Here is a 17,228-nt window from a genome sequence, read left to right on the forward strand (position 1 = left end):
CTTAAATCAGCATCTCAATTCAATGTGTTTTGTGGGCTATGTAATGGGGCAGATTTTATTTTTACATTGAAACTGTACAAGATTATGTCCTTTTTAAAATTATAACCTTAAAACAAACTGATTGTGTGCCTTGAGCCCCTGATTTGTTTGAAATTCTACAATGCCTGTTTAAAAAAAAGTAGGGTCAGTGGTCATGTTTTAACCAGATGAGAGTCCTGTATTAAAATATCTTTGCTGCTCTGCTGCTAATGCAGAGTAGGCAAAAGTGAGGACTGCGATCCTAGAAATCAGAGAATAGATTAGGAGTGATGCTGGAAAACCACAGCAGGTCAGGCAGCATCCGAGGTGCAGGAAAATCAACGTTTCGACTCTCTTTTACCAGTGTTCACAAAAAGAAGGCTGCAGTTTTAGTTTGATGTTTCGTTAAGATTTTGTAGAGAATATTAGAACTGGAGGCTGAGCTGCTTAAATGCTGTTAAATATTGTTAAGACTTCATTAGCCCCTTTCATATTGTAAATTCAAAAAGAATGTTGATCTCTACCAAAGTTGTCACTCTAATTCCGACTGTTTTATTTGGGAAGTTTCATTTGGAGAACATATTTTAATATATTCAGCATTTGTTTCCCATGAATATTTGAGATTTAAATCTGAACTGAAACTGCCTCTACAACTGCTAAAGCACAGGAAACATCAGTGTTTTCCTGCTGTTCTATACTTTGGAAATACTTTTCCTGACAGCCTTCATAATAGCCAGGTATCAATTTATTAAAGAAAAATGATTTTTGAGTAACCTGAATGGGGTTCCCCAGAGGGTTTGATTTTAGGACCATAGATTGTTGTTTATAAATGACTGAATTGTTTGGGCAGTACACAATTTAGAAGTTTATGGATTGTATAAAACTTGATAATGTTGATAACAGAATAACAGACTTCAAGAATTCAAAAAATGTTGGAATAGGCAGACACAATTTAGTGTAATTAAATGTGTGACTGTCTTCATACTGATAACCACCCTGGCAAGGAAGGAACGAGAGAGGAAGTGCAAAAATACTTTCAGCAACTAACACTGAATGGAGATATTCTAGAGACAAAGGTAAAGTGCGCCTTTGGACCACTGCTCAACCCTCCACAACCTGATCTAACAGATTCAATCAGCTCCCCCAAGTCACAAGCACGAAAAGTGAAGAAACTAACAAGAAGTCGTTACTTTTTTTTGTCTGCATGCTCAGATGTGCTGAGATCCTCCATCTGAAGCACCTCCTAAAGGATGGAAGTCTCGTCAACTTTTAAGTACTTAACTACACTTATCCAAGAATTCAGATTTCTCAGAGGAGTGATGCACAAGGACAGACTGAAGTTTGTTTTCAGGTTGGACTTTACTGAAGGAGTTTTGGGAGAACTGGCTTATTTCCACTCGACTTGGAGGGGATAGAGTGGTCACTAAGGACTGTGGACTTAAGAACTTTATTGGCGATTTTTTTCCATGTGGGAGGATTCTTCAAATTCTACTTACTATACCTGATTAGTATTTTTTGTTGTTATAATCATTGTATGTTGTGTGTCAATAACTTGCTTAAATGCTGGGTGTCAGAGTCTTATGAAAGCTGGTAGTGCCATCTAGGTGGTTATCATGTAATGATAGAGGAGGGAATGAGAATGTGTATAGGGTATAAGCAGACAGGGAAAGAGTTAATTTTTGTGAATAAAGAGGTTCAACTGAGCATGACTTAGATTAGATAAGATCTTACAGTTAACAATGGGGTGTTGGAGGTAAGGGTAATGGGTTAACAAGGTGGAAAAGCATTCATTATGTAAAGCCATTTAACAATATTGGAAGCATTCAGTATGCAAGGTCAGCTAACAAGGGGAAAAGTATCCACTGTATGAATCCAGTTAATAAGGTTAAAAACATTCAATGTGTAACAGTAAAAGGCTTGGTCTCTACTACTAATATTCATTGATTGGAATGGTCACCCAATTAATATGTATGTTGCCTTATCTGGATGCTTCTCCCTGTCAAATGACTATATAGTTCATTGAGAAACTGCTGTTCCAGAGAAGTTCATGAACTCATGTCTCTGTGTACACAGGTGATCGTTCTCTCTCCCTCCAGGGCCTGGAATAAAGATGAAGGAGGTAAAACTATTGTACCTTTGAGAGTTTTGCTTCGACTGAGGGGGAAACGGGATGACAATATTGGCGGGAAATGGGACAACAAGCTGGGACTCCACTTTCAAGGAATAATGAACCGAACCTGCACTCCAAGATCTCTTTGGTCAGCAATACTCCCAGCTGAGACTAAGAGGTCAGTTTTCATAACACAATCAAAAGTTTGAGATATAAAGTAAAAGACAGGAGAAAGTTCTTCAGAGCTGAAGTTGTTAAAGTAGTAAACATTAATTTCCAAGATTAAACTGACAGGTGAATGAAAGAAAATGGGAAGAAGAGAGCAATGAGTAAATGTGATTTGGACTGTTCCCTTGTGAAGGGTGAACAACCATGTTGTCTGGTTGGTCCAAATAGAAATTATCTGGAAACTGGCTAAGGAAAAAATGTTAGATTTTTTTGACACCATTTAGACAATAAAAAAACTGTACAATAAATACCAATTTCCTATTTTCATTCACTACCCATCTCAAAACTGCTGTCAGACACACGTTTAACCAAGACAATGCCAATGCATTGGTTTCACGATGAAGAATCAAGAACTTGTCGAAGATATAATTTCTCCCCTAAAGGCTTTGCTCACTTGTCTGCAGTGGCACGTTCATGCTTTCACGCTTTACAGGACAATAGAGCCTAAGAAATTAAGTGTAGAATGAAACTAATAGACCTTTATTCCAAACAACAGCACCTAGAAATCAAAATAGATATACTTGCTCAAAGGCTGGCCACTACGCTTAATTTGTATTCATTCACTAAGCAACCTAAAATAAAGAACACATGCCCTCCAAGCATTATGAACAGATAGAAAAATAAAGTCAGACTTACAAATAAAAGAAAAACATTATTCATTATATTTTCTAGCTTCACAAACTATAAAAACGCTTTGAAGACATCCTTTCAAGTTGGAACTGGCAGCTTTAAAAGTTTGCATCTTGAATTGAATGTCACTGGCTAGGCCCACATTTATTACACATCCCTATTAACCCTCAAGGAGGTAGTGTTGAGCCACTTTCTTGAACTGCTGCTAGCCATGTGTGCAGGTACACCTAGACCATTGTTCGGTGAATTCCAGGATTTTGATCTGGCTTGCTGGTGTAATTAGAGTAGTAGTGTTCCCTTGCATCCCTTGGGCGCATGGTGGCACAGTGGTTAGCACTGCTGCCTCACAGCACCAGAGACCTGGGTTCAATTCCCGCCTCAGGCGACTCTGTGTGGAGGTTGCACATTCTCCCCGTGTCTGCGTGGGTTTCCTCCGGGTGCTCTGGTTTCCTCCCACAATCCAAAAATGTGCAAATAGGTGAATTGGCCATGCTAAATTGCCTGTAATGTTAGGTGAAGGGGTAAATGTAGGAGTATGGGTCTGGGTGGTTATAAGCTTCGGCGGGTCGGTGTGGACTTGTTGGCCCGAAGGGCCTGTTTCCACACTAAGTAATCTAATCTAATCTCAAGACCTTGCCCTTCTATATGGTATAAGTCATAGGTTGGAAGCTGTTGAAGGAGATTTGGTCATGTGCTTTAGTGCATTTGGTATGTGATGCATACCACAGTTGAGAGAGTCAGGGATGGAGGAAGTAAATGCTGTTAGAACTGCACTCGTCCAATCAAATGGTGGGTTTTCCATTACTCTTCTGACTTACGCCTCGTAGATAGGCTTTGGAAAATCAGATAGTGAGTTACTTGCCTCAGAATTCCCAATCCCGTGACCTGCTTTTCTCGCCACACATAACTGTAGCGTGTGTGGCGCTAGACAAGTGTTTGGCCAATGATAATCTCCAGGGTGTTGAGAATGGAAGATTCAGTGATAGTAACATCACTGAGGGTAAAGATAAAATGATTAGCATTGTACTGCACTAATGTCACTGTCCACTTATCAGCTCAAGTGTGGATGTTGTTGCTCACGGACAGAGACCTTTTCTGGATCAAAGGAGTCAAAAATGGTTCTGAACACTGTGTAATCATCACCAAACATATCCATTGCTGAACTTATGAACCAAGTGAAAACAGTTCTGATGAGGAGAGTACTTTGAGGAACTCCTGCAGTAATGTCCAATGGCTGAGATGATTGGCCTCCAAAAACACAACCTTCTTCCATTCTGGTAGGTATAATTCCAATTAGTGGATACTGTTTCCTTAATTCTCAATAACCGTAGTTGTGCTCTGGCTGCTCGATCCAAGACTGTCAAATACTGCCTTCATGATGAGGGGAGTCACCTCTCAAGTTCAGCTCTTTTGTCCATTTTTGACCAAGGCTGCAACGTGGCCAGGAACAGAGTAGCTCTGGCAGAGTTCAAACTGGGTACACAGCAAACATGATATTGCTGTGTAGTAACTGTATGATAGCATTGTCATCATCTTACATCACTTTGCTACTGACCAATGAGTACGTTGATTTCACTGTAATTACTCTGGTTGTAATTATCCTGCTTTTTGGTAAACAGGGCATACCTGGACAATCACCACACTGTCAAGACAGATGTCAGCGTTAATCAAAGATTGCCCATCAGTTGGTATTGCTACTAACCAGCTTAAAAGTGCAAGGATAGGGAGACAATTGCATCTGTATAATATGATGAGTTCTTGAAAAGGGACGCAGTCCATACATTAAAGCTCATTGAGTCATAACTAATCAACTCCAGTTCAAAGTAGGAAAACATTGATAACTAATGTTGGAGACATCCTGTTCAGCAAAATATACACTCTTGCATTTGAGAAATGAAAATGAATCATTCAAGCTGTAGTGACTGGAACCAGATGGACCTCACTGACTATGTGACCTTGGTCAATCAGGAAAGCCTTGAGTGGCTACAGCCAGTGTACTATGCAGTAATAAATAAAGGGTGACTTGAAGATGGGAACTGGCCTCAGTGTGGTTATTTCAGTGGCGACAGGTGAAATAGGATGTGCCTGAAGAACATTCACTTACAACCATTATCTTGAAGCTGGGGTAAGCATTTCTGGCATCATGCCTCTATTTGGAAAACTCGACTTATTTTGACCCTGCTGTCAAAGACCGGGCCCATGCAAAAAGCAACAAGTAATTTTTCTGAATGCGTGGACCTGCAGTGTTCTCTGTTGTAAAGGGGCTTAACTTTCCCTGAGGCATCAGACACTAAGACCTTCCATGCGTTGATGGAGATGGTCAAGGAATATCACCTCTAATCCTGAGATGCTATCGGTTTTAATTGGCTGTTAGAGAACCAGGAAATCTATATGAGGACTTTTGATGAGGTTACGATGATTAGCTGAGGCATGTGATTTTGGGTTAATCCTGAATGAGATGCTAAGACACTGTTTGGTATGTGCGATTAATGATGTAACCATGCAGAAGCACCTACTAGCTGAAGCCCAACTGGACGTCAAACAAGCACTGCAACTAGCTTTGTCATCAGAAAATGCAGGAAGTGAAGCATGTGAACCACAGGGCAGCCCAATGGAAGTGGACACCCTCACCTGTCCAACTGAGTTTGTGGAACACCACTTGACTGTAAGCAATCGCAGAGCCTCACATGAGCGGAGGAACCCGAGGCTAACCCACAGCAGAACCCCACAACAAAGCTAAGCCTCAGCCAGGTGGCTAAACAGTTCTTCAGGATCTGGGCTGACAAGCCACTGTAGATGCTACTGGCATGGGGACTCGACAGCAAAGGAGTTCAACAAGGCCTGACTTGATTAAGAAAACTCACAGGCCTGTACCCAGGAAAGTGCAGACCCTAGAAAATCTCCCTACATGTGGGTTGGAACAAGTTGCTTAGTCACACTCAAATTGGCACCAATTTAAAATTAATACCTGGTTAAATGGTCACCCAATTTGCATGGAGGTCTATACCAGCGCAGCCGTATCTGTGGTTGCAAAATCTGTCTTTAACAAGATTGGGTCAGGACTCCAACCTTTAAGCTTGCAAGATCTCATTCAGACTGAGAACATAAACTGGGGAACCATTTACAAATTAAAGGTACGACTTCAGTTCCAGTCTCCTATAAGAAGCAATTGGTGCAATTGCCACTGATGATAATGAAAGGCTCAGGCCCAAGCTTATTGGGGAGGAATTGGTTGAGAAAGATCCACCTAGATTGGCTCAATGTTTTTTGATGGGAAAATGGCTGCCTCGGTGAAGTCCTAGTGGAATATCGAGGAGGTTTTCAAGGGCGGCTTGGGGACATCAAAGGGGCCAAAGCCACTTTACACATTGACCAGGACACAATCCCGAGATTTTTAAGGCCCTCGCATAGAGGACTTGTAATCAAAGTTGGCAGAGGAGGAGGAGGGCTGTCCTTTATGAAGCTGCATGTGAGCTGCAATTGCAATTGTGTGAGGAGTCCCAGAGGTACCCTACAATTATTACCCAGAAGGGTTTATAACAATACTCAAGGCTGCCATATGGGGTATCATCAGCCTGCACTCTTTTCCAGCTGACTATGGAAAACATTTTATGAGGGCGACCCCAGGTGGCCATTTATCTGGATGTCATGCTAACAACAGGGAAGACCAATAAAGAGCACTTGAAGAACTTGGACATAGTGCTTAAATGTTTCTTCCAGGTGGACGTACACCTTAAATGGGGAAAAAGGTGTGTCCCTGGTATCCCATGTGACCTACTTAGGTCACCATCGAAAAGACTAGAAGAGAAAGTGAGGGTGATCAAAGGAGCCCTGCACGTCTGAACCAGAGCTTAAGTCTTTCCTTGAGTTAGTGAACCTATTATGGAAAAGTCACATGTAACCTAGCCTCCATCTTGGCACACTGACACCTGCTACTGAAAAAGAGTGAACCTTGGAAATAGTCATGTAGCCAAGATGCAGCCCTTAGGGAAGCAAAAAAGCAGCTATTGTCTTGTGTGTTGGCATATTACGATCCCAAGCAATGCCTCCCTGTACAGCATCAAGGTAGTATTGCTTACCGGTGGCCCAAATGAGAGGAATGCCCGATAGCATACACTTCCAGACTCTGTCTTATGCTGAATGCAAGTATGCCCAGAGAGAGAAGAAAGGTTTAGTAGCCAGCTTTGGTGTATGGAACTACCTTCAGGTATGAGAATTTGTCATTGTAACAGACCACAAATCCCTGCTAGAGCTACTGAGGGAAGACAAGGAGCTGCTGTTCATAGTTTCCAAAAGAATTCAGCGTTGGGCCGTCATTCTCAGCACATACAAGTTAGAACACCATCCAGGAAGCCAAATGGCTAACGCAGATGTCTTGAGCTGCCTCCCACTGGTAGATACTCCACCTATGGTGCATACCCTGGAAAAGTCAATTTTAGTTTTAAACTTTCTGGACATCCTTTCAGTCACCACAGACAGTATCCAACTGTGGACAAAGATCCTGTCCTAGCAAAACTGAAACAGCTGGTGGTAATCAGGGAAACAGAAGAGCTGTTGCAACCATATCGAAACCTTTTTGGACCCAGCAAGACCAGATCACTATAGAGGACGGCACATTACTGTGGTGAGGACTGAGTCTGAGCTGGCTGGCCGCAGCCCGGGTGATTGTCCAGAGTAAAGATTGCTGTCAGGTACTGGCTGAACTCCACCAGGGCCATCCAGGGGTTTCCAAGATGAAGATGCTGGCAAGATGCTAGGTCTGTTGGCCAGGGTTGGATGCCAACATAGTTGCATTGATTGGGCAGTGCCCAGAGTGCTAACAAGGACAAAAGCTGCCACCATCAACACCCTGACTTTCGTGGGAAAGGCTAGATAAACCCCGGACTCAATTGCATGTCGGCTATGTCGGCCCTTTCATCGGCTCAATGTTCCTGGTCATTGTGGATGCCCGTTCAAAGTGGTTGGACGTGCATAAAGCCATTTGGCAAACTCGGATGATAACTGAGAAGCTGCAAGCATCGTTCGTGATACAAGTACTCCCGAAAATAATGGTCACAGACAATGGGACATCACTCGTCAGCACGGAATTCAAACATTTCCTAAGGTCCAATGGACAGCTCCATATGGTCCATTGTTCAATAATCTAAGAGAAAGAGCAATTCAAACACTGATGGCAGGCTTAAAGAAGCAGCCTACAGCATCAATTGCGACCAAACTGTTCCAGTTCAATTTGTAGGACTACCTCACACACAACACGGACAGCTTCAGCAGAGTTGCTGATGGGATCCAGGTGGAGTCCAGACCTGATGGAGGGGTGGGTGAAATGACATCAGGAATGCTAATGTTGGCCAAATTGTCTCTCTAAGCAAGAGAGAGAATTTAATTCAGGGGACAAGTTTTAGTGCCAGAACCATGGACATGATCCTCCAAGGTTACAAGGCAGGTTGACATGTGGTAAGGTCCCATGACTTACAAGTTCAGGTAGGTGATACAGTCCTGAACAAACATGTTGATCACTTAAAAGCTGTAACCTCGCAAATGGGGCAAGAGCAAAACATACCTGGACTCTCAGAACAGGAGGCCTGTCAGAAACCGTATGTGTGTCCTCCTCCATTTAGTATCAAGGTAGCCTCAGAGTCTGAAATGGACACAGCCTTGATACCATTACCACCGGAAGAGGAGGACTAAATTCTCCCAAGATGTTCTGGCCACAAGGGTCCCGTGTACACCACCCATATCTGATGTGAGTCAGAGTAACCGGACCTGGGGTGAAAACGTCGCATCAGAAACTACAAGCAAAAAACAAGGCCAATATCCCAACCTGTTGGTGAGAGGGTGATGTCGTGATTGGAATCAGGTGGTCCTCATTGACAATGAGGTTCTTAATTTGGTATTGTTAAACTGGGCCAATCAGGAAAGCCTTAGCTGACCAATATAACTCAGATAGCACTACCGCATAGTGTGGGGGAAAAGAAAGTGAATCTAATATAAAAATATAACACAGAAATGCCTTCCCTTGTAATCTAATGGTTAGGATTCAGCGCTCATCACCGTGGCACGGGGTCACTTCCCTGTGAGGAGACATATATTTTGGGATTTGAGGTTAGTCCTCATTTTCCTGAAAACTGGTTGAATGGTGGGGCTTGGGGTCTGGTTTTGCTGCTCCTCTCCCTTGTAAATTGTTGTTTCTCTGTATACAACTGTTAGTGTTAATTGTTTTGTAAACCGTATTGTTTAATAAAATTTTAAAAACTCAGAATAGAATCTTTTCGGTTGCGGACATACTCCGAGCTAGCTGCCGCAGCCAGTGTAATGTGTACTAGTTAATAAAGGTAACTTGGTGGTGGAAACCATCCTCTGTGTGGTTATTTCACAAGCTAACAATGCTGAAATCAATGCAGCAAAACCATGAACAGAAATCAATCCTGAGTTTGGAAATGCTCTATGACTGCATACCCAACTCCCAAGGATAGCATTTATAGAAGGATATTTCAAATGACCAAACTAGTGATAGCTTTGATTTGCACTAATTATGTTCATGACATGTTCAGAAGGAGGACGCTGGACCTGAAACGTTAATTCTGCTTCTCTCCACAGATGCTTCCAGACCTGGTGAGTTTCTCTAGCAATTTGTTTTGTGCTTCAGATCTCCAGCATCCGCAGTTCTTTGTTTTATAATAATGTAGTCTGCTTGTCAGAGCTAATTCTCTGGAATAAGTCTCTTCAATAAAGAAAACGTCCAAGTTGGAAACTACCTGAGACTGAGGAGGACATATTCAAACAATCTCAACAGCAAATACTTTCTGTTCTAGCAAAACTCAATGGCACCTCAAATCGAAGACGTACTTCCCTAACAGCCAAAATGCCAACAGAAGTAATGCAACCTTAAAAAGGTAGGGATAAAGTAAGGAGTTAAGGTTACAGCACCAGACATCACAAGAGATCCTTCTACACAATGACTTAAGACATCTTGTCAATGCAGAGAGCAAAGAATCAAGAAGAGGAACATTATCCCAAGAACGAACATAAAATATAAGCATCTTAACCACTGGATCTCAACAGTTTTGCATACAAGTTCAGTACTAATTGATTGGTTATTCTGACCTCAACACTTGTCGGTTCAACACTAGTTGAGTTCAGCTCTGCGTGAAGGTTCAACAATGGTTGAGTTCAGCTTTGCATGAAGGTTCAACACTGGTTGAGTTCAGCTATCTTTTCTGAAACAAGAGGAACAAAATAAACACCCTTTTTTTCAAAATGAAAGTAAATCTTCAAAAGGGAAATGTAGGGGAAAGTAGTTAATAATGTAAAACAACAATAGTTCTGTTTTTCCTTAAAACATAATTACACTAAAGGGAGGAAAGAAGCCTTGAAGTATATACAGCACAATTCTCAATGGAAATGGAAAACTAAATTTACACAATATAGTGCCAATGTAGCATGGCATACATGTGTATAGCACTGGCTCATTTGCAATGGATTATTTCTGTAACAGCACTATTTTAAATTCTTTCTCAGAAGGCAATCAGATCTTATTCAACTGCAGTCAATCAGTGAGAGAACCTCTCTCATTCCAGATTAAAGCAAAAATGTCACAAATTCTAATTCTAGTTAAATTGCTTTTCCGATTCTATGCATCATGCAAAACAAGCTGTGGTACACTTTTAGGGGTGGACTCAGAGAGCAGATTTGTCAGGCAGATTTGAAGTTTTCTGGACAGCTCCTCACCATGACTAACGCCACCAAAAGGGCAGAGTGATTATGACTCTACCTCCGAGCCAGAAGGCCTGGGTTCAGTTCTCACCTGTTCCAGAAGTGTGTGAACCTTTGAACAGATTAATTTGATCAACAAGTGGCCCAGCAAGTGGAATGCTAGAATGTGCTCAAAAACATCACATTGTTTAAAAAAGAAACAGAGTACTTGTTTAAGAGATATCTTGCTTTTGTTTTAACTCCAAAACAAGCACTTTCTTTGAAAACTTTCTTAGACCATAGTCACTATCATTGTGTGAACCTTTAGCCATTAAACATTTGGTTATGCATTACTCAAAAAATACCATGTAATCCTAATATTAAAATAGATGTTTTATTCCACTTGGTTCTTTTTCTTATATCCCCTAGGGATCCATTTTCTAACACATATTAAAGACAGTACAACGCTAGCAGAGGACAGTTGCAAAATATCAAAGTGCTAAAACTATGATGTTTCTTCTCTGTTCTCATCCTAGTAATTTAAAATCAAATTCTCTTGAAGCTTTACTTAGCTTTCTGGGTTATTAATGTTGCACAATATTTTAAATTGAAGGAACTGACTATCCGAAAATTAAGCAGCTATTCAATGAGATAAGCTATGCCAGAGACGTCTCTAAAAAATTTGGTCATAGATCAGCCATTATTCCATCAAATAAACCGGGTTGAGATGCCAAATAGTCTACTCTTGTTTCAATGCTGGCATCATTTATGTAGAGTTGGCTGATCACAACAGAGAAACATTACTGCTTTTCACAACAATTTCAGGAATTATAAGTTCTTTAGAATTGATTTAGAACTAGATTCTTTAACCTGGTCCCTTCCCAAAATAACAAAATGGACGACTGTCTCATTTTAGCTCTCAAGGATCCCAAAAAAAAAACGTGCTGGTGCTGAATATAAACTCATATTTCAATATACGCCAAATAAACAAGGTGAAGAACTAAAATAATCCAGAGGACAAAGTGTTAAATCAGCAACTAATCAGTCTAATTCTCATCCAAGAATATTATTTATAAAATGTTACATGGGACTTTGGACAGAGAAGTCCAAAGATAAATGCCATGTGCTGCATTTTGCTAACAGAAAGCAAGGCAGAACAACAGTTAATCGTAGGGCCCTGGACAGTGTTTTTAACAGAAGGACCTAGGGATGCAGGTTCATAATTCTTTGAAAGTGGTGTCACAGGTAGACAGGATGGTAAATGCAGCGTTTGGCACTCTTGCTATCATTGGTCACAGCATTGAGTATAGGAGTTGGGACATCATGTTGCGGTTGTACAAGACAATGGTGAAGCCACTTTTAGAATACTGCGTACAATACGCATTGCCCTACTACAGCAGGGATGTCGTTAAACTAGAAAGGACTAAACAGAAAAAGCTACAAGGGCATTATTGACACTGAAGGCTATGAGATAGGTGGAGAGGCCAGGATAGGCTGGGCCTCTTTTCCCCCAGAGCATCAGAGCCTGAGGGGCATAACTAAAATGAATAGCCAAGGTATTCTTTGCAAGGGTAAGGGGTCCAAAATTAGAGGGCACAGGTTTAGGATGAAAGGGAAAAGAGTTTAAAAGGGACCTGAGGGACAACTTATTCACAGAGTAGTGCATGCATGGAATGAGCTGCCAGATGAAGTGATTGAGGAGGGCACTATCACAACATTTAAAAGACATTTGAACAGGTACATGAACACTTCAGTTTAGGATACCTGGTCGGCATGGATGAGTTGGAATGAAGGGTCTGTTGTGTGCTGCATGACTCTATGACTAATTAATTTGATCTGCAATACTGACTTCTAATACCCCTCTTGATCTTCATCTTGCTAAATAAAACTTAATATGAATGACTACAATGCTGCATTAAATATATGAGGCACCACCACTCTACAAAATGAGGTTTGATTCCAAATTTTTAGCCATGGCCAAGTGAGAAATAGAGAGTCAATAACAACAGCTTCTACATTAGGTACAACTAATAGTTTACTCATATTTGGTTTATAGATCCACGTTCCAACGCACCATTCTTGCATATTATCCTTAATTTATTAAGGAACATAAGAATGTAAGGTCAAAAAGTTGAAACTCCCAAGATAACAGATCCAGATATGGCAGCCCAAACTTGGTACAATTACAAGCATTTGAACAATAAAAGCCAACATGTGAAACATATGCACACTGTTGAGAATCTATGTATTGCCAAGAACTATAATTGCAGAGGTGTAAATAAAATTATAACCATGAAAGCTAAACATTTCCTGAACACAGCCAATAGGACTCTACTGCCCGCATTATCAAACTCATTTAAGTATTTGCTCGCATAACAAAACATCATGACCCTATGTGTTTATTTGAAGACCCTGGACTAAATCATCTCAGGCAAATTTTAAATCAAATACAATTGCTTCTGATCACAGGCTGCTCAATAACAATGATGATGATCTCCACTCATCAACTTTGATAATACTTGTCCCTGCACAAACCCTTTTTTTGGTTCATCAACATGTTAATCACAGAACATACTAGTATCAAAAAGGAACAGACTGAATTGTACTTTTAAAAAAAAAGTGCTTAGTTTTAATCAGTGAAAAAACTTTACTGTGCTTTTATCTTTCTTTAATGTTTAATATTCATAATATACAATCTCAATTGTGTATTTCTTTGCAGAAAATCCACAAATCTATTTTGCCCCTCTCTCTTTTTGGTGATGGATCAACTACTGCAAAACATATGAATTAAGAACAAGAACAAGCCATTAAACTCGTTGAACTGCTCCACTATTCAATAAGATCGTGGCTGATTAAATTACTCCACATCTTATTAGTAATCTTTCACCCTTGCTTATCAAACTTTTATCTATCTCTAATAATATTAAGTTAAAAATCACACAACACCAGGTTATAGTCCAACAGGTTTAATTGGAAGCACACTCGCTTTCGGAGTGCCAAGAGTCTGGTGATAGTGCACAATCACCTGATGAAGAAGCGTCACTCCGAAAGCTAGTGTGCTTCCAATTAAACCTGTTGGAGTATAACCTGGGTGTTGTGAGATTTTTTAACTTTGTACACCCCAGTCCAACACCGGCATCTCCAAATCATAATAATATTAAGACTGTTCCTACCACCTATAGAGGTAAAGTTCCAAAAACTCTCAAAGAAAATTAAATTCTCATTTGCCTTAAAATGAAGACAAACTATTTCCATTGGAGATTTGAGCATAATCTAAAATTTAGAGCTAGATTATTCAGGAGAGATGTTACAAAGTAGTTCTCCACAAAAAGTGGTAGACATCTGGAATACTCTCCTACAAATGTCAGATGATGCTAGATCAGTTGTTAGTTTAAAATCTGGAAAACATAATATCTTTGCTAAACAAAAATTTAAGGAATATGCCTTGCATTGACATCAGATAGCACCAGTAAATCAAATGCCGTGTCTATTGACACCTCACACAGAAATCTATGCATTGTTTAATTTCACACACATGCCTTTAAACGATTTGGCTCTACATGGTATAGCTGTGAACAGATTGGTACACTACAAGTGACACCAATTATCAGCAAACACTAGTTTGGAATAATTGCAGGAATCAAACAAAAACAGGCTTTGATATAAGCTGCAACTAAGGCTTAAGGTCTATCCATCTTTAACTCTTTTCACTGCAAACACAAAATTGTCTCAACCAGTTCTTTTGAAATCACTTCAGACTGACAATATTAGTATTTTGCAAAATTGCAGCAATGCCAGTGAGGAGGGGTGCCAAGAATCTGGCCAGTGAACTATTCCAGTTGGCAGGGTGGTGAGATGTCAGCTAACAAATTGCACTCTTTATTTGAATACATGAAACATTCCCAACAAAAACAGATGAATAAATAGCACGGGATATCACAGTGATAAGATACTGACTGTCCATTTGCAAATTCCATTCATCAGATTTTAATATCTGGAAGCTCAGACCTCCATGGACTAAAATGGATTTAAAGATAAAAAGTGGCCTCAATAATCAAGCTGACTGTACAGATCAGTTTGTGAAACTACATAGAATGAAGAAAATTGCCTAAACTGAAATTAACATTTTTGAATCAAAAGACAATACAAACTAGCCAGGTGTGAAGAAACCCTGATCTGCTACTATTATTTATAACTGTTTGATAAGCTTTACATAATGGAGACAAAAAAAATATACAATTATAAAATTTGGAACAAAAGAACTCAGATATTGAAATAAACAAACCAGCTATATTTCAAGGAGCCACTTTTGGCAGAGTAAGGACGTCGATTTGAAGCTAAATGAATTGAAGAATGCATCCACTTCTGCTCATCAGGTGGAAAAACAGAACTAATTGTAAAGAAACAACAGAACAGAGAGAGCTCAAAGAACAACTGAAATATTTCTGACTGTTGAAAACAGAAGAATCGATGAAACAACAGTGTCTCAGATTAAAACAAGTGCCAAGAATTTCTAAGGATTTTAAACCGCATCCTCCTTATCACTTACGTTTGAACTAGGGCTGAAATCGGCTTCCTTTTTGAAACACCCTTAGTTGTCTATACACATTAAATGCTTTTCAGCACACAGCTATACCACATTTCAATTAAAACTTAGTACTAATTCAAATTAAGCAAACCATTTCAAGACTTTGTCAAGTGAAAGATAGAGATAGGCTACTTTCCAACCCCAAGGAAAGTGATAACACACTATATAAAGATGCATAACCTATACAGGAATACACTTTTAAGCAAAATAAATTAATTAAAACTTCAAATTTCTTTTAGTCCTGGTGAGAAGTTTAAATCTGAGAGCACGGTTATTTAATCGTCACCAGGAGCAAAATTCATAGGTACAACTGAGTTCGGAATGGGTGGATTTCTCAGTTTTGCTTTAATCAACAGATCACCTCCAAAGACAGAAGCGAGATGGACTGTTTCCATGCTGTACGGCTCTATGACTCAGTAAGCGAGACAGCGAGAACACGAGAGACAGTGAGAAGAATGGAGGGCAGAGAAGGAGAAAAGGAAAAGAAAACAGAGACGTTGTGCAAGGTACCACCTGGAATTGTGGTGAAGGCAGGTTCAATTGAGGCATTCAAGAGCACACTGTTTAAGCAGTTATGCAATGTGCAGGGTTCCAAAGAAAAAGGCATGAATTTGGCACAGTGAAAATGCTCAGCCAGTAAAGTTACCAAATGCCCTCTTACAGCACCTCAATAATTCTGCAATTCTGAGAGGGAGTTTACAGGAAGCCACAGATAAATAGAATAAGGAAAGCAGACAGAAAAAGAGAGAAAAGGTAGGGATAGAGAGCAAAAGAAAGGTTGGATAAGAGAAAGGGAAGGAACACAAAAGGAAAGAAATATAGCTACTGAAATACAGTTCTTTTCCATATTCCCAAGTCTAACATCATTTTCATTCCAAGATGGATAACTTTGATGTCCAATATATACAATTTTTCATACAAGAGTAAAGTAAAAGTACGAATTTCCTAATTCCTGAGTTAACTGTTTTCAATGTCTAGGTAAAATCATTAGGTTCCAGTTCAGACAATTTTGTTCACTCCACATTGGAATCTTGAATTTGTCAATCAATGGTCAGGTGATTGCTGCAGCCAGTTTTAGATCCATTTATCTTCCTTGTTAAAACCATTGTGGATCAGCACACTTGGACACTAAAATCAGATGATCAAAGTTGAAATTGATAGTTCATATTTAAGCACTATGGTGATAACATGCAAGTGACAATACGTCTTCATAAGTTTCTCTGAAAATTGCACTTTCAGGAAAATCTTGTAATTGGCTCCTTATTATTTCTGGTGAAGGAGTTAGCCGCATCTTAATTGGAATGGTATAGCTTTGCTAAAAAGAACACAAAATCCTTGTTGTGGCCAACCAAAATGATTGACCAGAGGGAAGCAGATTCACCTTTCCTCATCTGATGGTAACAGAAATTTAATCTAATTGTCATTACTGAGACACAGGTACAGCTTGACCAAGGTAAGAATTTAAATATTCCTGGAGGAAAAATGTAAAAGGAAAGCAAAAGCTCTGATAATGAAGAATGGGATAAAAGCAAAGATAAAGGATTTTAACTCTGAAAATTAAGTTGTAGAACAAATACTTGTCATGATAAGAAACATTGTGTAGAAAATAATTCCAAGAGTCATTTATAAGCCCAGTTTCAGTAAAACAAAATCAGAGAAAGGAAAGGTACATGTAATCAGGGAAAGGGAGTGATCACAGACTGAGCAAACCAAATTTACAGTAAAAATGCAAGGATGAGTTTGTGGAATACATTAAGGATAATTTTCTGCATTAAATAGTCAAGGAACAAGCTATTTTCACTCAAGTATTTTGAAATGAGACAGGGTCAATTAATTACTTTATGTTAAAGAAAAGTCTCAGAAAAAGAGTAACAACATAATAGAATTTCCTATTTAGCTTCAGAATGACTGTGTGAAGGCCAAAGCTGGGATCTTAAATCTGAACAAATAAAAACAGTACAC

General features: G+C 39.7%; 1 protein-coding gene across 5 annotated transcripts in view; it reads right to left on the reverse strand.

The window, feature by feature from the left end:
- phf3 (PHD finger protein 3) overlaps positions 1-17,228 on the reverse strand; it is a 165,918-nt gene that overhangs the window by 128,220 nt on the left and 20,470 nt on the right. For 2 of the 5 annotated variants that reach the window (XM_060851976.1, XM_060851951.1), the window contains exon 3: positions 10,091-10,203. The exons of the other annotated variants lie outside the window; for them this stretch is intronic. The gene's annotated coding sequence lies outside the window, so the exon portion shown is untranslated. The remainder of the gene's footprint in view (positions 1-10,090; positions 10,204-17,228) is intronic. 5 annotated transcript variants of the gene reach the window in all.

The sequence above is a fragment of the Hemiscyllium ocellatum genome, chromosome 3, assembly GCF_020745735.1.
Source record: "Hemiscyllium ocellatum isolate sHemOce1 chromosome 3, sHemOce1.pat.X.cur, whole genome shotgun sequence".
NCBI lineage: Eukaryota > Metazoa > Chordata > Chondrichthyes > Orectolobiformes > Hemiscylliidae > Hemiscyllium > Hemiscyllium ocellatum.